Below are 25,778 nucleotides of genomic sequence, written 5' to 3'. Positions count from 1 at the left end.
GAAACCCTGTCTCTACTAAAAATTAAAAAGTTGGCCAGGTGTGGTGGTGCACCCCTGTAATCTCAGGTACTCAGGAGGCTGAGACAGGAGAATCACTTGAACCCAGGGGGCGGAGGTTGCAGTGAGCCGAGATCATGCCACTGCACTCCAGCCTGGGCAGCAGAGTGAGACTCCATCTCAAACAAACAAACAAACGAAAACATAATAAAAGAAATGGAGTCTCACTTTGTTGCCCAGTTTGGTCTCAAGCTCCTAGCCTCCAGTGATCCTCCCACCTGGTCTTCCCAAAGTACTAGGATTACAGGCATGAACCACTGCTCCCAACTCCAAAAGTCTGTATTTTATCTGAAGCGCAATGGTAAGCAGTTTTAAGAAAGGCAGGACATAATCTAAATTATGGGATCTCTCTGCTGGGAGAAGAAACTTGACAAGAGGCTGCTGAGAGTGAGGGCTTGGATGGGGTGCTTGGACTAGAGATGAGGTGGAAGGAATGGAGAGACTGGACACTTTAGATTCAAAAGGCATTTTGGGACAGAATCAGCAGGGTCAAGCTTGCCTGCAGGCTGTGCAGCTTTGGTAGCTGGGAGTATGGTGGTGCCATTTCCCAACAGGGAAGTTTGGAGAAGACTGGCCTCCCATGGGATGCCAGCACCGCATAGTGCTGGAGGGGCAGCCTTACCCCAGAGGCAGGGCAGGGCCAGGGATGTGACCTGGAAGAGGACACTAACTGGTCAAACGGTTACCTTGGGCTGCTGACCATTGCCTCCCTCTAAATAACAATTGGTACTTTTAAGCTGGGCACGGTGGTGCACACCTGTAATCCCAGCGCTTTGGGAGGCTGAGGCGGGTGGATCACCGAGGTCAGGAGTTTGAGACCAGCCTGGCCAACGTGGTGAAACCCCATCTCTACCAAAAATACAAAAATTAGCCAGGCATGGTGGCGGGTGCCTGTAGTACCAGCTACTCAGGAGGCTGAGGCAGGAAAATCGCTTGAATCCGGGAGGCAGAGGTTGCAGTGAGCCAAGATCATGCCACTGCATTCCAGCCTAGGCGACAAGAGCAAAAACTCTGTCTCAAAAACAAACACAAACAAAAAAACAAAATAAACAAAAAAAAGTTTACTTTTTAGTGCCATCTAAGGTTTTCACATTTCTTAATGCCCTGACTTTCCTAAATCAATAATGAACAAAAAAGTTCTTTTTTCTGTTTAAGACAGAGACTCTGTCAGCCAGGCTAGAGCGCAGTGGTACAGTCAGGACTCACTGTAACCTCTGCCTCCTGGGCTCAAGTGATCCTCCCATCTCAGCCTCTCAAGTAGCTTAGACTGTAGGTGGGAACCACCATGCCTGAATAATTTTTATACTTTTTGTAGAGATGGATATTTGTCATGTTGCCCAGGCTGGTCTCAAACTCTCGGACTCAAGAGATCCACCCACCTTGGCCTCCTATTATTGTTATATGGTAAATATTTTGACTTGGTATCTTGTAATGTTCACCTTCTTTTGGTTTTTATGTTAGTCACTAAATCTGTGTAATCTGACTTCTTTTAAACTTCTGAAAATAAGGCCATTAATATATGAATTACAATGAAAGTGAGTAACTATGAGGCCCCTTTTTTTTACTTTTTATTTGCAGTGAATTATTGACTTCAGTGGATTTAATCAGCACTCCATTGCCATCTGAGTGACCCTGAAAAACAGGAATATTTTTAAGGTGAATTGCACATTTCTTCCATGGTTACACACAGTATTTGGATGCCAATATTTCTTCTAATGAGTTTCTGCACGTTACTAGCCTATTGATGCAGAGTGAGGGTGGATGGCAGGCATTCTTGGGTGCTTATAAAACTCCCCTTCTCACTCCGGCATCAGCACACACACCGGCACACACATGCACACACACCCAGCATCTTTTGTGCCAACACAGTCATTACTGCATTCTATGGGCCAGGACAGTGGTAAAACTGGGCCCCTTCCTGGACTCAAGGCTGAGTCTGGTTTAGTCTAAAGTGATCATCAGGATGCCATCACCCTTGCCAATGATCAAGGATGGGTGTGTTGCAAAATTCTGGCCAATGAGGAGTGTACTGGGAAATTTCCTTCATTCTTGAACAAGGGTACAAGGAAGGAATGTTTTTCTGCTCCTAGATACAATCTTCTTACCTTTTCCAAGGCCAGTATATCGGACCCATGAATGGAGCCAGCTGATGCCCTAAAGAGAATAGCAGAACGGAAAGATTAAAAGAGCCTGGATTAACCAGGCATGGTGCTGCACGCCTGTCATCCCAGCTACGTGGGAGGCTGAGGCAGGAGGAACACTTGAGCCTAGGAGTTTGAGGTTGCAGTGAACAATGATCATGCCGTGGCAGTCCGGCCTGAATGACAGAGCAAGGCCCTGTGTATAAAAAAGGAAAGAGTCAGGGTTCTGGAATTAACTAGCCCTGAAACCACTCTAAGTCAGGAGTTCTGATTATAAGAAATACTTTTGTCCTAACTGTATAAGCCACTTCTAGTTGTAGCTTGCTAACCTGCATCTCAGAGCAGAACATGCCAGGTGATAGAGTATCTGCATCATTTCAAAGTTCTCTTCAGAAAGCAGTCATTCACTCAGCAAGTATTCACTGAGTACCTATTATTTGCCAGGCACTTTACTAGGTACTGGGGATTACAGTGATTATTAAGACATGGGTCCCTGTCTAATGTCACTAACATTTTGTTGAGTGAAACAGACATTAAATGACTAATGCACTTAAAACAATTTATTCAACTAAAATAAAGATAAATGCTATAGGGAGACATATAGGGTACTAAATAAACCATTGCTAAGGTGCTGGAGGGCCTGTGAAGGCTTTCAGGGGAAACTGTATTTGTGCTGAGCCTTGTGGGATGAGGCTCATGTCCTGACTAGGGCCAGGAGGAATGGGTTGCCTTGAATGAGTTGGACTAATGGTGAATTAATTCCTATGGCAGGGCACACATTAGTGCATTCTCATACTGCTATAAAGAAATACCTGAGACTGGGTAATTTATAAAGCAAAGAGGTTTCATTGACTCATAGTTCCACAGGCTTTACAGGAAGCACGATGCTAGCATCTGTTCAGCTTCTAGGGAGACTTCAGGAAACTTACAATCATGGCAGAAGGCAAAGGGAGCGTGGGCACTTCATTCGGCCAGAGGACGAGCAAGGATGGGGCGGGACGAGTTCTACACACTTTTAGACAAGCAGGTCTTGCGAGAACTTACTATCATGAGACCAGCACCAGGAGATGATGCTAAACCATTCATGAAGGATCTGCCCCCATTATCCAATCACCTCCCACCAGGTCCCACCTCCAACATTGGGGATTACATTCAACATGAGATTTGGGTGGGGACACAGATCCAAACCACATCAGGTCACATTGCTGCCAGACAAATTCAGGGCTCTGTTTGCAACGAGTCAGGGGAACAGCTATGAGCAGGTATCGCAGAGAGTCTGCACTAGTATGAATCTTAGCTGACCAGCAGAAGCCCTTCATCTCAAAAGTCCCTGTCATTTGCCAACAGAGGAGCCTGTTTCTTCCTAAAGACTCTGAGGCCGGTATCCCTTGTAGAATACATTTTTAGGTTACCCCTAAATTCATTTTTTTCTTCTTGTTTTACCTCTTGTGGATATAACAGAGATGTATTCTTTATTGGGTGTGGGTGACTTTTTTTCTTTCCTGGAATCATGTCTATCGGTGTCTACAAGAGCCAATTTCTCAGATCAATCACCTCAAACATTTAATGGACATGTGCAGCACATCCCCTAGCTAATCCACAAAATCTTTAAAATTCTGTGTCCAGTTAATCCATATGTAAGAAAATTTAGGTGACTTCTTCATCTAAGGTCTGCCAAAAAGAGTCTTAGCTAGATTAAGTTGTTCTGACTGTATTGTCTGAATTTAATAAAAATCTAACTATCTTTACTTTTTATATAATGGGATAACAAATTCAGAAACCTCTCTGGGGATGGGAGTAGGAAAGGAAGTGTAATTGTGTGCGGGAGGCAGTGAGGTAGATAGAACAAATCTGTCGTCTTCAGCAGATGATAAATGTTTCAGACAGGCGTGGTGGTTCATGCTCCTCATCTCAGCACTTTGAGTGGCTGAGGCAGGAGGATCACTTGAGCCCAGGAGTTTGAGACCAGCCTGGCCAACATAGCGAGACCCCGTCTCTCCAAAATAAAAAAATTAGTTGAGTGTGGTGGTGTATACCTGTAATCCCAGCTACTTTGGGAGGCTGAGGTGGGAGGATCACTCAAGTCTGGGAGGTCAAGGCTGCAGTAGCCACTGCACTCCAGCCTGTGTGACAGTGTGATACCCTGCTTCACCAACCCAAAAACACAGATTATAAATTTTTTAAGGGCAAGGACCACACTGGAAGAGGCAGCTTAACATGATGATTAAAACTTAGGGCCTTGTGGCTCACTTTGGCAGCACATATACTAAAACTGAAATGATACAGAGAAGATTAGCATGTCCCCCTGCAGAGGGGAAAAGAAAGAGTTGGGGCCTGGTTTCAAAGGCAAGTTCTGCTGCTTACTGTGTGATCTCTGGAAAGTTACTTAACCTCTCTGTGTCTCAAGTCATCTCTAGAATGAGAACAGAAACAGCAGCACACACTTCATAGGATTGTGCTTTTGTAGGAAAGAGTCAGAAAAAAACTTAATTTTGTTTATATAAAATATATGTAAAATATCAACCTCTTTTGCATCATGCTGCACTTTGGCAGTCTGATGAATCCTATAGACCCCTTCTCAGGATCATATGTTTAAATGCATAAAATAAAATATATGGATGACAAAAAATTTATAGAATTAAATACCGTTATCAAGATGTTTTCAAAATTTATTATACAGAATACATCCGCTTCTTTAATAATTCATGAAACAAGATCTGGAAGCAAGTCTAAAAGCTTACATAATTTCAGGAAACAATGAGCATAAACAATACTTTGGGATTTCTGCAACAACTGTAATGTCATTTAAAAATATCCATGACTTTTACTGCTGACAAAGCCATAGGTGCCACAATGGAAGAAAGTGCTACATTTCAGTTTGAGGTTAATCAAAATAGAATTGTAATTTTTCTCCCCAAATCTCAGATTAAGAATCCAGGTATAGGCTGGGCGCGGTGGCTCATGCCTATAATCCCAGCACTTTGGGAGGCTGAGGTGAGTGGATCACTTGTGGTCAGAAGTTCAAGATCAGACTTGCCAACATGGTGAAATCCCATCTCTACTAAAAATACAAAGATTAGCTAGGTGTGGTGGCAGGCACCTGTAATCCCAGCTACTCTGGAGGCTGAGGCAGGAGTATCGCTTGAACTGGGGAGGTGGAGGTTACAGTGAGCCGAGATAGCACCACTGCACTCCAGCATGGGCAACAGAGCGAGACTTCGTATCAAAAGAAAAAAAAAAGATTGCACCATACGCATTTTTAAATTATTAGTCCTTTGCAAACAAAATTTTAAATAACTGTTTAATCATTACCTCCACCTTTCACCACCAATTGTAAGATATTTAGTTAGCTTCCTGAGTTCTTGTTAAAATCATGCTGAGAAAATATTTTTGTCAGTCTGCATGATGGATTTCCTGAAGCAGAGAGCCAGGTTCTCAACTCTCTTGCTTTCTCCTCATAGGTAATGAAGACCGTCTTCCACCAAGCCTTCCATATATACAAGATGGACATAGACCCCGTGCAAGGGACACAGCAGTGCTTGTGTGCAGTGCAGCTCAGCGGCAGGCTCTTTGAGATCTTGCTTTCCCACAGACCGGCCACTGCCGCCTATATCCAGGGCAAAGGCAAGGTGGTGATTGTGGAGAGGTAAGTCACCCATGTGCTCAGCTTCAATGCAGGTGAACCACTGTACAGGGCAGCTTCCAAATGCCTGTCTAGAATGTGCACCTAGTTGTCTAGAGTAGCTCCTGAATAGTTGACTAGAATGTGCACCTTAGCATGGGAGTGGGTGGGGGAGATGACAGGAGCAGAGACATATGTTAGACAAGCAGGTTTAAGACTCTGTCTGTCTTCCTGGGTAGATTAAAAATTCTTTAAGGGCAGAGTCTTCAGAGGCAGTAGGACATAATGATCTCTGCCACTTGCTACTGCTTAATACTAAACCTCTCTCTGCCTCTGTTACCTCAACTGTATGACAGGGATTTTTTTTTTTTTTTTTTGAGACGGAGTGTCGCTCTGTTGCCCAGGCTGGAGTGCAGTGACGCAATCTTGACTCACTGCAACCTCCGCCTCTCAGGTTCAAGGGATTCTCCTGACTCAGCTTCCCAAGTAGCTGGGACTACAGGCTCATCGTGCAACAGGCTTTACAGGAAGCATGATGCTGGCATCTGTTCAGCTTCTGGGGAGGTTTTGGGAAACTGAATATACGGAACCATGAATAAAATAAATTAAATTTAAATTAAGCTATTTTAAGATCTATTTTTATGCCAGGCACCACGCCTGGTTAATTTTCTGTATTTTTAGTAGAGACAGGGTTTCACCGTGTTAGCCAGGGTGGTCTCCATCTCCTGACCTCGTGATCCGCCTGCCTAGGCCTCCCAAAGTGCTGGGATTATAGACGTGAGCCACTGCACCTGGCTAATGATGGGAATATTGATAGTCTATTCCTCGTAGGGTCATTGTGACATTCAATGAGTTAATACACATGAAGTGTTTATTACTGAATGGGCACGTAGTAAGAGCTGAGTGATACTGGCTATTATTTTCCATCTCTTTACCTCTGTAGAGGTTTTTCTGTACTTGGCACAGAACAAGAGCAAAATAATTTCTGAATAGTTTTATTTAGTTATTTATTTTTCTACTTCCAGACAGGCTCATATTTACTTTTACTTTTTAATTTATTCTTTATTTTTTTGCAGAGACTGGGGTCTCAGTATGTTGCCCAAGCTGGTCTTGAACTCCGGGGCTCGAGTGATCCTTCTGCTTTGGTCTTTAAGGTACTGCAGTTACAAGTGTGGGCCGCTGCATTCAGCATGTTTACTTTTTTAAATTGATGAATAAAAATTGTATATATGTGTCATATATAACATGTTGTTTTGATATATGTATACAATGTGAAAGGGTTAAATCAAGCTAATTAACGTATGCATTACTTCATATACTTATTATTTTGTAACGAGAACACTTTAAATCTATTCTCTGCAGTTTTCAAGAATACTATACATTGTTATTAACTATAGTCACCATTCTGTACAATAGATCTCTTGGAACTCCTTGTATCTAACTCAAATTTTTGTATTATTTTCAATTGATGTGGAAAACTGCAGAAAGTTTATCATTAACTATCAGTAGCACCAAAGCTGATTCAGACAGGTGCTATGGAATGGATAAAACAATGACCGTTGAGGCAGACAGCCAAAGCCAGGTTCAAAGCCAGGTTTCATCACCAGTAATCTGTATTAAATTAGCAAAGTTACCTAACCTTTCCCTACCTTCGTTTCCTCATTGGTAAAATAGGGAAAATAATAGTATTGACCTCACAGAGTTTCTGTGGTAATCAAATAATTAAATAATCCACATGGTTTAGCACAGTGCCTGCAATATACTACTAATTGTTCTCGGGGCTATTTTCTGTTTACTATGTAGCAGTCTCTGTTCTAAGCCCTTTGCAAGCGTTATCTCATGTAATCTTTACCACATTCCCAAAAGGCAGACATTAACATTACCCACATTTTCCTGATGGGGAAATGGAGGTATAAAGAGGTTACTCAGCTAATGGCAGACCTGGATTTGCACACAGGTGTTAAGCATCCACTTATACTGTACACTCCAGTTGGACTGTAGAGCTATTTTTAGCAATCATTAGAGATGTAGAAAGCATAAGGGATGGCCAGACTCATGCCTGTAATTCCAACACTTTGAGAGGCTGAGGTGGGTGGATCAGGAGGTAAAGAGATCAAGACCACCCTGGCCAAGATGATGAAACCCTGTCTCTACTAAAAATAAAAAAATTAGCTGGGTGTGGTGGCGGGTGCCTGTAATCCCACCTACTCGGGAGGCTGAGGCAGGAGAATCGCTTGAACCCAGGAAGCGGAAGTTGCAGGGAGCCTAGATTGCACCACTGCACTTCAGCCTGGTAGCAGAGCGAGACTCCGCTCAAAAATAAATAAATAAATAAATAATAGGCATCTGGGTCTAAGAAAAGGGCAAAAATAAAAAGATTAGGAGAACAAAGTAAGGACCTAAATTTATCCTCATGTTTGCAGCTGAAGAAAAGGATGTTGGAGCATTAAGATTCTTACCGAAGAACCCACTGTAAATAGCTAAGCATCTCACTTTAAAGACACTTCTCTTAGCAGCGAGCAGTAGACCTAATACCTTTCTGACCTTTATTGTGAGAATTCAATCAAGCTTCCGAGTACCTAGCCCATGAGGAAATGAGAGGGCAGCAGAATGACTTTTTGCATACAAGTCAATTTCTGCCTGGTCTACAAAACATAATTTGTTGCCTAAAGGAGCTAAATCAGGCTGTTTAAATCCTTAGTCAGTGAAAAATATTCTCTTGATTTATGAAAAAAAAAATCAATACATGTATGCTGATTTAGATTAGTGCAGCTACAAACTATATATATGCCATGAGTCTTTTTTTTTCCTTTCAAATTGCATGTTAGCGTGACTTGTAGAAATGAGTGCCAGATGACACATTTGAAATAATAGCATTGGTAATAATGATAATAAAAGCACCATCATAATTACTGTCACTTATTAAGTGCCTGTCCTGAGCTAGGCATTATACTAAAAACTTTGTTTGTTGTACTATTTAATTTTCTCAACAATCTTATGAGAGCAGACTTCTGATTAAAGATAGTCCTCTGAACACTTACATTTATGGCCACTTTCTCCTGAAAGTTCATTAAAATGGCAAAAAGCAGTACTTTTTATTTTGTTTTGGTAAATCAATGCGTAAGGATAAGGAGAGCAGGAGAGACAGTTATAGCCAGAACGTTTTGGAATCTGAAAATCAAAAGAAGTCTGTGTGATATAACTTTTTGGATTAGGTTGAACTCAAGTAGCAAAAAGCCCAACTTGACAGTGATTTAAACACATGAGGTTTATTTCTTTAATGTAAGTATGATATTGGTGAGAAAAGAGTAGGCACGACAGTTCCATAAAGTGGTCAGTGGCCTAAGGTCTTTGCAGCTTTCTTAACATTGCTGGTGTAAGATTCATCTCAAGGTGCACTAAAGCAACTTGCGTTCCGTACATCATGTCCATTTTCCAGTTGGCAGTAAAGAGGAAAGGTGGGGTGAGACAGGTATGTACCTCACTTTAAAGACACTTCTCTTAACCAGACATGGTGACTCATGCCTGTAGTCCTAAGGCAGGAGGTGGCACTCAAAAAAACTAGGCCCTTCTCTTCTAGGTTTTTAGAATCAGATGTTTTTTATTCAAGGTATTAACCTCTATTAGGAATAGATGTTACTTAGGTTTAGTAAGCTATTTTAGTGTCTATTTTTGTGGCTAATCAGAGTCTAATTAATTTACCTTTCTTTATTAAACAAATGCTCTGTTAGAAATGTGCTAAGCTTTTGAGTCTGAAACACCTAGCACTGTGCCAGCACTTACTAAGATGCTAGCTCCAGGATTAGCTGTGGGAATACCATAACCATGTAACTTTATCTCCTTTATTCTTGATGTGCCTGTCAGCATAATGGAGGTGGAACAGCCTCTCTAAATGGTGGCTGGGATATGCAATGAGGTGATGTATATAAGCCCAGGCAGCATAAGTTCTCTCCCAGATGCTAATCTCTTTTCATCTCTTCACCCTTTTGGGGGCCTCTAAGAGTACCACTAGCAAAGGGCAGTAAGGATCCTTTGTTTGGAAACAGTATTTTACAATTTACAAGTTCACAAGCATACTTTCTTTTGGAGCCTGTGATGTACACAGTACTGTCATGAAGAGTCAGAAGAAAGTAGGTTCAGGGGCAGTCCTGCCACTTCTCTGATTCGGAAGCAAGTTTTACCTCTTAGCCTCAACTGTTAAGTAGGGGTAATAAGTTTGGTTACCTCACAGGGTGACTGGTAGAATGACATGATTTCTAGCAAGTGCTTACAACATAGTAAATGTTCAATAAATGTTAGCTTTTATCATTCAGTGGTGACTGTTAGCCCATTAGATGACAAAATGAAGATTCAGAGAGCCCACAATGACTATACTAATAATTAATAATGGTAATATTCATTGATTGAAGCCATATTATGTGTCCAGAAAGCAGTCCTGGTTGAGACACGGGAGGGGAACAGTGGCTGCCAATTTTTTGACATTTAATAAACTTTCATTAATGTCTACAGTGAACAAAGGTCCATGCTGACCTTCATGCTTGATTCTAAAGATTCCAGGATGAGTGTAGTTGGGTGCAGTCCTTAATCTGATTGTTCTTGCAGTAAGGGGAAGGCAAAGAGGTGTGCCTTGACAACTGCACTGCTATGTACTAAATGCTATGCTAGAGGAAAGCATGTGATCTACTTATGCAAACACCAACAAAGAAAAAGATGCATTAGTTATTGCAATTAGTGATTGCTGTGTAGCAAATGACCACCAAACCTAAAATAGCAATGAATATTGATTGTCTCACACAGTTTCTGAAGGGCAGGAATTCAGGATGGCTTAGTAGGATGGTCTGGCTCACGGTCTCCAATGAAGTTGTCAGCCATGACTGCAGGTATCAGAAGGTTTGATCAGGGCTGGAGGATCTAAGACAGCTCACTCCTAGCTAGCAAGGTGATGTGGCCACTGGCAGGAGACCTCAGTTCCTCATCCTGTGGACCTGCTGCCTGAATGTCCTCCTGACATGGTAGCTGGTTTTCCTCACAGCACATGACCCAAAAGAGAACAAGGCCGAAGCCACATGTCTTTTGTAAGATAGGCTTGCAAGTCACATTCTGCCATTACACAGGTTGGCCCTATTTTTGGTGGGAAGGACTATATGAGAGGGAAGATATCAGGTGGCAGGAATCACAGGGCCACCTTGGAGGCTGGCTACCACAGAGGTCAACTGGCTCTATCCGGTGGTTCAAGGAAGACTTTCTAGAAGAGGTGATGCCTAAAACAGCTAAGTCGGAAACAATAGTTTATAACCTGGGCTCTCTGGACAGAACTCAAGGAGTCTGTAAACTTGAGTCAGGGGAGGTAGGATTACATCTTCATTTTCACATACCTATACTGAAATTTAACATTCTTTCAATTATCAACATAAGAAACTCATGGCAGTGTTTTTGGTAATACCTGTGACTTTGTCACCAGCAGAAATTACCAATGTTTTGCTTGCATGTGTGGCCAACATGGTAAGACCCTGTCTTTGCAAAAAAAAAAAAAAAAATTAAATTATTGTTATTGTAGATATCTTGAAATACTGCTTACATTAATCAGAATTATGAGGCTGGGTACAGTGGCTCATGCCTGTAAGTCCAGCACGTTGGGTGGCCAAAGGAGGAGGATCATTTGAGGCCAAGAGTTTGAGACCAGCCTGGGCAACATAGTGAGACTCTCGTTTCTACAAAAAATAAAAAATTAGCCAGGCATGGTGGCACATGCCTGTAGTCCCAGCTGCTCGGGACGCTGAGTGCTTACTCTGTGCCTGGTGCTGTGCTGAGTGCTTTGTAGTCATCACTTCCTTTCTTTTTTTTCCCTCACTCCCTTTCTCGTACCTTTGCATGTGCATGTCTGTCAAAATCTGGAGTGAATCTTGGGCTCCAGGCCCTGGACTCTCTGGAAGAATATACTTGCAAGATTATAATAGCAATAGATCACGGCAGCATCTTTAAAACTTTGGCAGCCAAAATAAGACACTCTAAACAGGTAATGAAAGACTTTACAGTCTTTCACGCCTGTAATCCCAGCACTTTGGGAGGCTGAGGCGGGTGGATCACTTGAGGTCAGGAGTTCGAGACCAGCCTGGCCAACATGGTAAAGCCTGTCTCTACTAAAAATGCAAAAAAAAAAAAAAAAAAAATTAGCCAGGCATGGTGGCAGGTGCCTGTAATCCCATCTACCCAGGATGGGGAGGCTGAGGCAGGAGAATCACATGAACCTGGGAGGCGGAGGTTGCAGTGAGCCAAGATTGTTCCACTGCACTCCATCCTGGGTGACAGAGCAAAATTCCGTCTCCATTAAAAAGAAAAAAAGACTTTAAACAGAATGGACTTGTTGCTGCAATTTCTGAGTGCTTGGGTGCAATACAACTGTCCCCACTGGAGGGTGATTTTTTTTTTCCCTGCAGATGGGAATGAAGTTGGACTGAAATGCAATTTTATCAGTGCTAGCAAGTTAGCCATTATATGCTACGGCTACATTGAAGCTTGGGGCTTCAGTGAAGTTTCCAATAAGTTTCCAAACTTAGGGGCCTAATTTCCAGAAGTTGCAGTAATGAGTGCACTCACCAAGGGAGAGGGCCTACGTGTGGCCCAGGAGAAAATGTGCTTTATTGCTTAGTCCTGCGGACTTTCATGATAAAACAAAATCAAGCTTTCCTTGTTATGCTTCAGGGAACCCATTCCTTAGTCTATCATAGCTGTTAGGTTTACAAGCTACTTAGTTTAATGGATCTCAGTTTTTCAGATTTCACACAAGAGAGAAAAGCCTTGGTTTGTTGTTTTTATAGATATTTGTGCCTTGTTTTTAATAAGAAGTTTTATAGTGAGATTATCAACTTTATCCATATGTCAAGAAAGACCATTTTAAAAATGAAAAAAACACTGACCTGGCATGGTGGCTCATGCCTGTAATTATTATTCAATTATTTTGAATTATTCAAAATAATAATAATAGTAATAAAATAAAAATGAGAAAACAAAACAATACCCTGCCGTCACTATCACCTTCCATAAAAGATAAAACATTTTAACACTAAAACGGTAGAAAATACTATGCATGACCTGAGAACAATTTTTGCCAAGAATCTAATTAAGCTTCTAGTCTTACTTCCGGGTTACAGAAGACATAGAGACAGAGGAACAATTTCAATAACACCATGAGGAAATAATCAGAAGAATCTTTGGGGCACATTCTGTAAGACGGCATGACGTGGAACCTTTAAATGTCATTGTCACAGGGAAAAAGAGGTGGTGGAGGGGCACCGCTCCAGATTAAATGAGACCAAAGAGACAAGCAACCAAGTATAATGCACGGACCTTGAAGACTTCGTGCTCAGAGGGGGAAAAGCTATAAAAGACATTTTACAAAAAGTAAAGTGTAGAGTTACCATATGCCCCAGCAACTCCACTCCCAGCTATGAGAAATGAAAACACATGTCAGCCGAGAGTGGTGGCTCCTGCCTGTCATCTTAACAGTTTGAGAGGCTGAGGCAGGAGGATTGCTTGAACTCATGAGTTTGAGACCAGCCTGGGCAACACAGTGAGACCTTGTCTCTACAAAAATAGAATAGAAAAGAAAACACATGTCTACACAAAAATGTGCATAGCTGCATTACTCATAATCACCAAAACAGTGAAAAGAACCTAGAAGTTCATCAAGGGATGAATGAGTAAAATGTGGCACATCCATAGAATAGAATATTATTCTGTCATTAAACAGGACAAAGTATTGATCCCTGCTACATGAAGAAAGAACCTCAAAAACATTGTGCTAAGTGAAAGAAGTCAGACACAAAAGACTGCTTGTTATTTGACTCAATTTATAGGAAATGCCCACAGCAGGTAAATTCATGTAGATAGAAAGTTGATTAACGGTTACCAGGGACTAGGGGCTATGGAGAATGAAGAGAGACTGCTAATAGGTTTCTTTTTGGGGTGATGAAAATATTCTAAAATTAGATAGTGGCGATGATTACGGAACTCTATAAATATACTAAATATCACTGAATTGTACACTTTGAGGGGGTGGTGAATTTTATGGTATGTGAATTATATTTCAATTTTAAAAAACCCAAAATAATAGTTTAGGTACAATTAATTCATATAATGGAGATATCCATCTTTTTCTTAGGTATGAAAATGGCATTGGAAATATGGAGAATAATAATCTCGTCCTTAGGAGAGGCCCGCTGACGTATTCATAGGTCAATTGTCATGATGCTGGCAATGCATTTTCGTCTAGCTGAGCCCACACAACAGAATGGGCTCTTTATAGCAAATATGGGCTGAGTAAGCTGACTTATACCTCTTAATCCATCACTTTGGGAGGCCGAGATGGGAGGATTGCTTGAGGCCAGGAGTTGCAGACAAGCCTGAGCAACATAACAAGACCCCCAACTCTACTATGTATATATATATGTGTGTATATATATATAATATATATATATGTGTGTATATATATACATATATATATGTATATATATATATTAAAGCAAATATGGGGGCAGGAGTATCTGAACATTCAGGGTACTCTTCTCTCAAATGTTCTGGATGTCTGAACCTTTCCTTTTTTTTTTTTTTTTTTGAGATGGAGTGTCACTCTTCTGCCCAGGCTAGAGTGAAGTGGCTCAATCTCAGCTCACTACAACCTCCTCTCCCAAATTCAAGCGACTCTCCTTCCTTAGCCGACGAGTAGCTGGGATTATAGGTGCCCACCACCATGCCTGGTTAATTTTTGTATTTTTAGTAGAGATGGGTTTTTGCCATGTTGGCCAGGCTGGTCTCGAACTCCTGACCTCAGGTGATCTGCTCACCTTGGCCTCCCAAAGTGCTGGGATTACAGGTGTGAGCCACCGTGCCTGGCCCTAAACGTTTTCTTAATAACACATGCTGGGATGAGAAAAAAATAATCAGAAAGCAATAAAAGTAGGACAGATGTGATCTCAGAAAATAAAAGGACAGTACCTTAAGTGGAATATATGTAGCTTAAGAAAAATTCATTTCTTTTTTCTTTTTTGAGATGGAGTCTCATACTTCCACGCAGGCTGCAGTGCAGGGGCGCAATCTTGGCTCACTGCAACCTCTGCCTGCCGCCCAGGTTTAAGCGATTCTCATGCCTCAGCCTCCCAAGTAGCTGGGACTACAGGCGTGCGCCACCATGTCCGGCTAATTTTTGTATTTTTTAGTAGAGACGGGGTTTCAACCTGTTGACCAGGCTGGTCTCGAACTCCTGACCTCAAGTGATCCACCTGCCTCGGCCTCCCAAAGTGCTGTGATTAGAGGTGTGAGCCATTTATTTTTTCTGATTTTTCTCACTTTCCCATGGAGCCGTGAAAATCTCTTGGCCCCCGTCAGAGGACCAGAGCTGGGGATCCACTGTCCCGGAGAGGCAGTGCTCGGGCACCTAGTTAACAGGATGAGTTCAGGGCTAGTGCCCGTATTTGGATTCTAAACCCAGCCACGGTTAGCTTTTGCTTGCCAAGTGGCCTTGGGCAGGTTACTTAAGTTTCTTGTGCCTCAGTTTCCTCATCTGTGAAACTTGGGTTGCTAATAAATGGTGCCTGCTTGTAGGTGGTTGTAAGGATTAAGTGAGTTAATATTGGTAAAGGGCTTGTAACCATGCCTGGCATGTAGTGCGTGCTACATGATAAGTTGTTAAGTAATAAAACTCCTTGTCTTTGTAGCTACGTGTGTTCATTTTCTATTGCTGCTGTGACAAAAGACTGCAAACTGAGTGGCTTAAACAACACATATTACCTCACAGTTTGTGGCTCAGAAGCCTGAAGCTGGGTTAAAATCAAGGAGTCAGACAGGAGGTGCCTTTCTGGGGACTCCAGGGCCGAATCTGGTTCTCTGCCTTTTTCACCTTCCAGAGGCTTCCCATTCGGATTCCTTGGCTCAAGACCCCCTTCCTCCAACTTCAAGGCCAGCAATAGTGGGTCAGGCTCCTCTCACATCGCAGCACTCTGACCTCCCCCTCTGCCTTCCTCTTCCATGTTTAAACACTCCTGTGATTACACTGGACTCCCTTGGATAATCCAGAATAATCTCCCCTTAAAAAAAAAAAAAAAAAAGGCTGCACCAAAGGCATAGTCTAGCTTTGTGAAAGGGCCTATGGCACAGAGTCAATGTAAAAACCCTGTATGTTCCATCAGCTTAATAACAATAAAAATTCCCCAAAATGGCCACAATCCACCACAATTGTCCACGCAGATCCGTCCACCCTTTTCAATCTTTCTTTTTATTTTATTCAATTAATTAGTTCATTTTTCAAGGCCAGATCTTGCTCTGTTGCCAAGGCTACAGTGTAGTGGTGTCATCTCAGCTCACTGCAGCCTCGAATTCTTGGCCTTAAACAATCCTCTGGCCTTAGAAACAGCTAAGATTGTAGGCATGGGCCACCATGCCTGGCTGGTTTTTGTATTGTTTGTGGAGAAGGAGGTCTCACTATGATGCCCAGGCTGGTCTGAAACTCTTGGCAGCCTACTGATCCTCTGGCCTTAGCCTCCCAGGGTTTGGGATGACAGGTGAGAGCCACTGCGCCCAGCCTCAATCTTTCTCCCTAATTAGCAACTTTAATTTCATCTGCAACCTTAATTCCCCTTTGCCATGTAACGTAATGCATTCACGGGTTCTGAGGGCTAGGATTTGGACATCTTTGGAGGCCTTTATTCTGCCTACCCCAGTACAGGAACTTTTGGCAGAATGAAGTGAATGGACTGAGCTAAGCAACCAGAAGACGACTAGTGTGAGGACTCACATCACCAACTGGGCTTGCCCCACAGCTATAGTATTTCTCTTTACTGTTACTATTTCAGGGAATAAAACCCACATTTGACGAAAGGCTGATCATGAACAGAGCTTATGACAAGGCTGGTATGTGGTTGGAACTTACTACACAGAGTGCAGGAACTACAAAAGAAGAGGTTTTCACGATTCTGAAATAGCAGGAGACATAGTAGTGTCTCAACAAGAGAGTGTGGCTGTCGGCTGGCCAGGATGTGTGACTGGTTCGTGGAATAAACTGAAATAGAACAGTCTTTCCTCAGTACCTGCATATTACTGGCATTTAATTAATACTGGTAGATGAACTCACCTCCTAGGCCAGGGGTCTTTTACTCTGTCAACTGCTCAACCAAAGAAATCTGAAGTCCTCCAGATCCCCTTTAATGCCAGCTGAAAAATTAGAAATGGACATGGGTAAACCTAGATAAGGCATTAACAGGCAGACATATTGAAATAAACAGGGGAACGTTTTATTATCCATTATTTTTTCCCGTATTGAATCAAATATTGAACTTTCACTGCTTAAATTAATTTTAGCTTAATGGTTTAAAATAGTCTGGCTTCTGCAATTTACATTTTAGATTTCTCATATGTGTTTGCTTCCTTGTATGAAGCAATGTTAAAGCGAAAGCCACCATTCAAGACATTACTGAGAGGCTGGATATGTAAAGAGACCAATGAGTGGACTGAAGAATGGAGGGGTGGATAGGGCGGTGATGGACAGATGGACAGATGCACAGAGACAGAGGGATGGGGAGATGAACTTATAAAGGAGTGAACGCAGGAGTTAGAAGAGGCTACATTGCATAGTGGTTAAGAACAGAGGTTCAAATGCCAGCTCTGACATTTACTGGGTTACCCTGGGAAAGTTACTTAGTCTCTCCATGTCTCCTCTTGTTAATAAAAATAAAGGCCATGTGGCTGAGCATGGTGGCTCATGCCTGCAGTTTTCAGCACTTTGGGAGGCTGACGTGGCAAGATTGCTTGAGTCCAGGAGTTTGAGACTGGCCTGGGCAACAAAGCAAGACCCAATCTCTATAAAATGTTTAGCCAGGCATGAATTTTATAGACAGGCTTGAGAAGGCAATGTCTGATTTACATAGGGCCTACAGATTGGTTGCACCAGGTGTGACGTTTACATATTGCATGGGGAAGACTGGCCACCCTGCTCTAATCTTACTATGCAAATAGGCTTTCCACTTGACCAGTGCCATGTTGTCTGCTCCCTACTGCACACGTGGTTGGAAAGGAAAAAGAAGATGGAGCTGCCGTTTTGAACATGCCTAGTCCCAGGTAGCCTTTTCCTATTGACACAGCTGCCAGCATTCACTTGTGCAAGCTTCTAGCTTGCTTGCCTATGTTTCCAGCTCAATTTTACAGGCTGCTCTTTGTTAGAAAGAAAATGATTTGGAGCCTGCTTTTCATCAAAAGGAAAACCTTATCAAGGGTTCCCGTACCTTCACTATCTATCTGCCTACATCATTTCTTCTTAACTGCTATATCAGTATCAGCGGGGCCTGACACTGGGCTGAGCCAGGGGTGTGGAGGGAAGAGGTGGAAACAGAGAGCAATTGCTAAAGGGGCACTGAGGGCCCTCAGACATTTGCAAAGTTCTGACATAATTATTTTAACTGTGCCTCTGTTGGCATCCTAGGTTACCACCTCCCAGGCAACTACATCCTCCTCTCCTACCCTACCCCATTGGCCATATCGCCACTCTGTTACCCAGATTAAATCACTATTAGTTCTGAGAGCCGCTTGACTGGATTAATTCCTTTTCAATCCATTCCCCACCCATTTGCTGGAGGACTTAAAACATGTAAATTTGGGCCAGTGACGTGGCTCATGCCTGTAATCCCAGGACTTTTGGAGGCCGAGGTGGGCGGATCACCTGAGGTCAGGGGTTCGAGACCAGCCTGGCCAACATGGTGAAACCCCGTTTCTACTAAAAATATAAAAAATTAGGTGGGCGTGGTGCTGCGCGTCTGTAATCCCAGCCACTCAGGGGGCTGAGGCAGGAGAATGGCTTGAACCCAGGAGGCGGAGGTTGCAGTGAGCCGAGATTGTGCCATTGCACTCCAGCTTGGGCAACAGGGGTGACACTCCATCTCAAAAATAAATAAATAAATAAATAAATAAATAAATAAATAAATGCGAATTTGATTGTGTCACTCCCTTGCTTAAAAGTCTCCCTTGGCCAGACAGGTGCTTGGCTATTTATCCTAGAGGTGTCTCAGAGTAATTCTTCATAACACCCTCTTTCTCTCTGCAATGTGTCTCCATTAGGAGCATAAAGTTATATGCTCACCCTACTTAAGGGGCTCAGAGTGATCCTACGACTTCCCCTCCTCACCCCATCGCAGGCTTCTGCAGCTGTAGCCAACACTTGGAGTGTCGTAAGTGCTTATGCTGGTCAGCGCCTGTTTCCTCCTGTTGCTTTCAGATCCATTCCCTCCCTTTCTTCTGCAGAGGAGGTTCTTCCCAGGTGCCCAAGCCCTCTGGCTTCTGAGTGGTTTCATCCAATGAGAAGCCCTGGCAGGTGACCTCAGGGAGCCAGTTATTCTTCTCCTTGTGACCTCTGCAGGGTTTTCCTGCAGCAATTCTTCTTTCTCCAGGGTCCAGTCCCCTCAGGGCAGCCTGTTGTGGATGAGCAGCGACTATGTGGGCTGGTGTTGTGGGTGTTAAAGAATGAACCAAGACAGTTGTAGGTAAAGAAAGGCAGATTTATTAAAGACAGTAGGAAAGTCTGTTGCTAGGTTGCAATGGACAGAATTAGCAGAAGGGGAGCTCACGGCAAGGAAACAAAGGCTTGCCGGAAATTTTTTTTTTTTTTTTTTTGAGACGGAGTCTGGCTCTGTCTCCCAGGCTGGAGTGCAGCGGCGCGATCTCGGTTCACTGCAAGCTCCGCCTCCAAGTTCACCATTCTCCTGCCTCAGCCTCCTGAGTAGCTGAGACTACAGGCGTCGCCACCACGCCCGGCTACTTTTTTTGTATTTTTAGTAGAGACGGGGTTTCACCGTGTTAGCCAGGATGGTCTCGATCTCCTGATCTCGTGATCCACCCACCTCAGCCTCCCAAAGAGCTGGGATTACAGGCGTGAGCCACTGCGCCGGGCCACCAGAGATTTTATATCGTTTTAAAATGGTTCTTGGGCTGATGGATAACGCTAAAGTAGCAGGGAGCTAACTTGCATTCTTCTGTCAGCCCAAGTGTTTGATAAATTGCAGTGTTTGATGATAAGCAAGAAGCTTGTGCAATATGTGCGTTATCTGTGCAGGAGGGCCACTTGTCTGGGGCCATAAAGAAAGGCCGACCTATAGCTTCCTCTTTGCTTTCCCCTGGTCCCTCCAGCCTGACTCCTTTTTGCTGTTTAGGACCCCACACAGCCCTCTTCTTGCCTCTGGCTCTCCGGCTTCTGTCATAGTTCCTTTTCATCCCTCCAGCCTGTGTCCTGAAAATGACTTTCCACTCTGGCTTATCTCTCACTTGCATCACTAGCCCGAATTTGTCTTCTCAGCTATTCCATAACCTGTGTAATGAATTCCCTCTGTCAAATTCCAAATGTTTGCTGGTGCTGGCGGCTCATGCCTGTAATCCCAGTGCTTTGAGAGGCCAAGTCATGAGGACCGCTTGAGCCCAGGAGTTCGAGGTTATACTGAGCTATGATCGTATCACTGCACTTCAGCCTGGGAAAGAGAGTAAGACACTGTCCCTTAAAAAAAAAAAAAAAAAAAATCCTGCCGGGCACGGTGGCTCATGCCTGTAATCACAGAACTTTGGGAGGCCAAGGCCGGCGGATCTCAAGGTCAGGAGATCGAGACCATCCTGGCTAACATGGTGAAACCCCGTCTCTACTAAAAATACAAAAATATTACCACACGGGCATGGTGGTGGGCGCCTGTGGTCCCAGCTACTCAGGAGGCTGAGGCAGGAGAATGACGTGAACCCGGGAGGCAGAGCTTGCAGTGAGCCGAGATTGTACCACTGCACTCCAGGCTGGGTGACAGAGAGAGACTCCATCTCAAACAACAACAACAACAATGAAAACAAAAACAAAAAAATCCAAATGTTAATACTGGCTTAGTTTCCTAATCAGACCCCATCATATATATGATGACATGTGTTATCTTATTTAATATCTTAACACAGCTGTGAGGCAGGCAGTACTATTGTTTTCATTTTTCAGACAATGAAGCTAAGGGAAGTTGAACGACTTGGCCAGTGTCACAGTTTGTGACATTAGTTGGGTTCAAAAGATAAATGACAGGAAACTAACATGGGAACTCTCCCGTTTCTGAATACCTTATAGGTCTTGGTTTAAATTTGTCTTAGAACCTTCAATCCACAGTTCTTTGGGTTGACTGTTGGCCTTATGCTAATTCATTGTTATTTCTGTATATAAGGAGTCTCTCTCTATATATATATGAGACATAGCATTTGTTTTCATTTGTGTATTTGAATGAATAGATGAAATACAAACATATCTTCCTAAATAAGGACACATTGATTAGGAAAGTTTTCCATAAGACTGCTGCTCAATATTCTTCCTTATTGGTTACCTCCCAATGAGAAAATTATCAGAAGAGCCAGGACGATTCCCAGATCTTGTTAGTACGTTGAGTTTTGCACCAAAGCATCAGGCTTAATTTCCCAAAGAATGGCAATTTAAGTTAAATCAGGTTTGCAGAGTTGTCGGGGTGTTTGTGTATTTGAGGTTGGAAAGGGAAGGATATGATCATCTTCAGGGTAATGATAATAAACTAATGAAACCTGGCTCCAGGACTCTTGCACTAGAACTTTGTGCCTCCTGCATACATTTCTTTTGAGTAATGCCAAATTGTGTTCAGTAAAATTGATCCATCTTATGTGCATAAATTGTCAGTTATTGCAGAAGTAATCAGTCAAAAAGAAAAGAAAGTTTAAATGTAGAAATCCTTGTTAAGAACTGGGCTTTAGCCTTTAAAATCGTGGGTGGATAGGGCCATCTGGTGTGCAGTTGTGTAACTAAACATTGCTGTTTTTTTTTTTTTAACCTCCTTGCTAATAATCAATGTGATTCATTTGTCTTTACAAAAACAAACCATTCTTCACTTGATCTTAGCCAAAAGGCCGAGAAGCAATTAAAAACAAACCATTCTTTTGTTTTTCTCCAACTTTTATTTTAAGTTCAGGGGTACATGTGCAGGATGTGCAGGTTTTTCACACAGGTACCTGTGTGCCATGGTTGTTTGCTACACAGATCTTCCCATTACCAAGGTATTAAGTCCAGAGTCCATTAGCTATTCTTCCTGATGCTCTCCCTCCCTGCAAGCCTCCCTCTGACAGGCCCCAGTGTGTGTTATTCTCCTCCATATATCCATGTGTTCTCATCATTCAGTTTCCACTTAGAGAACATGTGTGTATTAGTCCGTTTTCATGTTGCTGATAAAGACATACCTGAGACGGGGAAGAAAAAGAGGTTTACTTGGACTTGCAATTCCACGTGGCTGGGGAGGCCTCAGAATCACGGTGGGAGGTGAAAGGCACTTCTTACATGGTAGCAGCAAGAGAAAATGAGGAAGAAGCAAAAGTGGCAACCCCTGATAAACCCACCATATCTCTTGAGACTTATTCACTATCACAAGAATAGCATGGGAAAGACCAGCTCTCATGATTCAATTACTTCTCCCTGGGTCCCTCCCAGAAACATGTGAGAATTCTGAGAGATAAATTTCTAGTTGAGATTTGAATGGGGACACAGCCAAATCATATCAATGCAGGGTTTGGTTTTCTGTTCCTGTGTCAGTTTGCTGAGGATAATGGCTTCCAGCTCCATACATGTCCCTGCAAAGGACATAATCTTGTTCCTTTTCATGGCTGCATACTATTCCATGGTATATATGTGCCACGTTTTCTTTATCCAGTCTATCATCGATGGGCATTTAGGTCAATTCTATGTCTTTGTTATTGTGAATAGTGCTGCAATGAACATATGCGTCCATGTATCTTTATAATAGAATTATTTCTATTCCTTTGGGTATATACCAAGTAACGGAATTGCTGGGTCAAATGGTATTTCTGCCTCTAGGTCTTTGAGGAATCGCCACACTGTCTTCCACAATGGTTAAACTAATTTACACTCCCACAAAGGGTGTAAAAGTGTTTCTTTTTCTCTGCAACCTTGCCAGCATCTGCTGTTTTTTGACTTTTTAATAATTGCCCTTCTGACTGGCATGAGATGGTATCTCAGTGTGGTTTTGAGTTGCACTTCTCTAATGATCAGTGATGTTGAGCTTTTTTTCGTGTGTTTCTTGGCCACATGTATGTCTTGAGAAGTGTCTGTTCATGTCCTTTGCCCACTTTTTAATGGGGTTGTTTAAAACAAACCATTCTTACGGCTTTCTTAGGGTAACATTTTGAGAACATTGGCTCATTCCCAAACATAAGCCTTCTCAAACCTATTACAATCTTACCCTCACCAACTTCAGTAGGGCTTGCCTGCTGACAGATCCTCATCAGAGCAAAGTCAAAGCTAAAGTTCAGGGGGCCAGAAACTGTGAGTAAACAGAGGAAGCCAGTAAGGAGAGAGCAGAAAATGTAGCCCACGGAAGGGAGGAGACAAACTTCAAGAGGAAAAAGTTCCCAATGCTTGCATGTCTTACTTCTTTAACCTCACAGAGCCCAACAAATAAGTTATAAGAAAGGGAGAAGAGGCTGGGCGCAGTGGCTCACGCCTGTAATCCCAGCACTTTTGGAGGCCAAGGTGGGTGGATCACAATGTCAGGAGTTCAAGACCAGCCTGGCCAAGATGGGGAAACCCCGTCTCTACTAAACATACAAAAATTAGCTGGGCGTGGTGGTGCATGCTTGTAGTCTCAGCTACTTGGGAGGCTGAGGCAGGAGAATCACTTGAACCCAGGAGATGGACATTGCAGTGAGCCAAGATCATGCCACTGCACTCCAGCCTGGTGACGGAGTGAGACTCCGTCTCGAAAAAAAGTGATAACCACTCCCACCATTACTGGAGTCTGGACCAACCAGCCAGATTTCCACAAGATGTCTCTGACCTGCAGAGGGGCTAGGAAGGTGAGAGGCATCCAGACCATGCTATAGAACTCAGTAATCAGAACCTGTGCTGGAGCCACCAGGGTCTCAGGACCACCCTGTGAATCTCCTGACAGGAACAGGCTCCTCAATGCCTGAAATAAATCTCAGCAGAACTCCTGTGATTCATAAGTGAGTCATTTACTAACTTATTGTCAGTATAGATTCTCCAATGGGGGAAAACTGGCAACTTCCGGAGACATTTTTGGTTATAACAACTAGGAGAGGGGCATCTACCACTGGTATCTAGTGGGTAGGGGCCAGAGATGCTGCTAAACATCCTAGAATGTACTGGACAACCCCACCACAAAGAAGGATCTGGCTCCAGTTATCAGTCATGTCGAGGTTGAGAAACCCTGGTGTCAGCGGCAGGAGAAGCCTTAGAGGGAATTTCCAAACTGGTAGGATCAACACAGGATAGACCCTGAAGTTTAAACTTCTCCCAGGGGGACTGCTACCTAGTTTGGAGAATACCATGTTATATCACTAACTGTGGCCTGGTGCCAAGTTATAGGTAATAGATGCCAGCAGAAGCTCTGGCCAGAGGAAACCAAGATAAACCTAAGCAGACAGTCCTTGTGAAACTGAACAGAGTCAAAGATAATGAATGGAGAAACTGAGGCTAATCAGTTTGACCTCATTCCTTCCTCGCCCCACAATCAGGGGATTTTGTGACTGAATTTCCTACCAATAGCAAAGGAATAAGAAGGCTTAGGTAAGAGGGGAAAGGGGCTAAATTGAGGGGAGCAGTGGAGCAACAGATTAGTGGGTAGCACATTTATTTTTATTTACCTTTTTTTGTTGTTGTTGTTGTTAAGACAGAGTCTTACTCTGTCACCCAGGCTGGAGTGCAGTGGTACAATCATGGCTCACTATACCTTCGAACTCCCAGGCTAGAGCCTAGGAGTAAATACTAGGATTAGTAGTAATTACCCTACTAATTACTCTGGGATTACTAGAGTGATCTTCCAACCTCAGCCTCCCGAGTAGCTGAGACTACAGGCATGCACTACCACACTGGCTTACTGTTAAATTTTTCGTAGAGATGGGGTAGGGGGTCTCACTATCTTGCCCAGGCTGGTCTTGAACTCCTGGGCTCAAGCAATTCTCCTGCCTCGGCCTCCCAAAGTGCTGGGATTACAGTTGTGAGCCACTATGCCCAATCCAATGGTAGCAGATTTAAACACAGGTAGATTTGGAAAAAAATCTTGTGATAGGTTTAAGATGAGACAGCAGGCCTGTTAAAACTAAACAGCGCGTTGTTAAGCTTGTTTTTGGTTGGTCAAGTACAGAAAGGCAAGTGTCTCTGCTAAAGAGTACATAGAGCAGGAATCCTAAGAATCACCAATTTGAGAACATGAAGACAGAAAGCAGTTGCCACACACTACCCATTAACGTATATACTTTTAAAATTCCTTATTTTCAATTTTATTGTTTTGCTCTCTCAGCAGAATCAAATATATGTAATTATTCTCATGGAGGCTTGCATTCTCTGGAACCTAGGCCTGAGAAATCATGGTCAGTAGATTTCCTTGTAACACGGGGCTGGGGAGCATATGCCAAACAGGGAATGTCCTGGAAAACTCCTTAGGCACAAGCTGAATATCTGCTTGAGGCTTTGGATACAGAACATTTATAGGATACCTCTTGGTGGTCCAAGAGGACTGGAGTCTACTTTGCACATACGGGATTTTGTTTTTAATTAGATTGATTCACAGAGAACCAAACCTAAGGAATCACATCATTCATTCGTTCATTTAACAAATTTGTAGGTTGAAGCATTTACCAAGTGCTGGCAATAGAAAGAAGTCCCGGGTGTGCTTTGTCAGTTTAGTCGAGACTACACAGATGAGTCAATAACTGTAGTGGAGTGACGGGATCTGAACTGCCAAGAATCCCCGGCTCTCCTCTCTTCCTGTGTCTCCTCAGGTAGTTAGCTACTCTTTCCCTTCCCTTCCCTTCCCTTCCCTTCCCTTCCCTTCCCTTCCCTTCCCTTCCCTTCCCTTCCCTTCCTTCCCTCTCCCTCCCCTCCCCTCCCTCCCCTCCCCTCCCTCCCCTCC

The 25,778-nt window shown here is 43.1% G+C and overlaps 1 pseudogene; it reads left to right on the top strand.

Moving 5' to 3' along the window:
• The first annotated feature begins 4,439 nt into the window (after positions 1–4,439).
• Positions 4,440–4,540, top strand: LOC115895319 (annotated as a pseudogene).
• The last annotated feature ends 21,238 nt before the right edge of the window (positions 4,541–25,778 follow it).

The sequence above is a fragment of the Rhinopithecus roxellana genome, chromosome 20, assembly GCF_007565055.1.
Source record: "Rhinopithecus roxellana isolate Shanxi Qingling chromosome 20, ASM756505v1, whole genome shotgun sequence".
NCBI lineage: Eukaryota > Metazoa > Chordata > Mammalia > Primates > Cercopithecidae > Rhinopithecus > Rhinopithecus roxellana.
The sequence above is the reverse complement of the archived record's forward strand: the minus strand, read 5'-3'. Positions and strand labels throughout refer to the sequence as shown.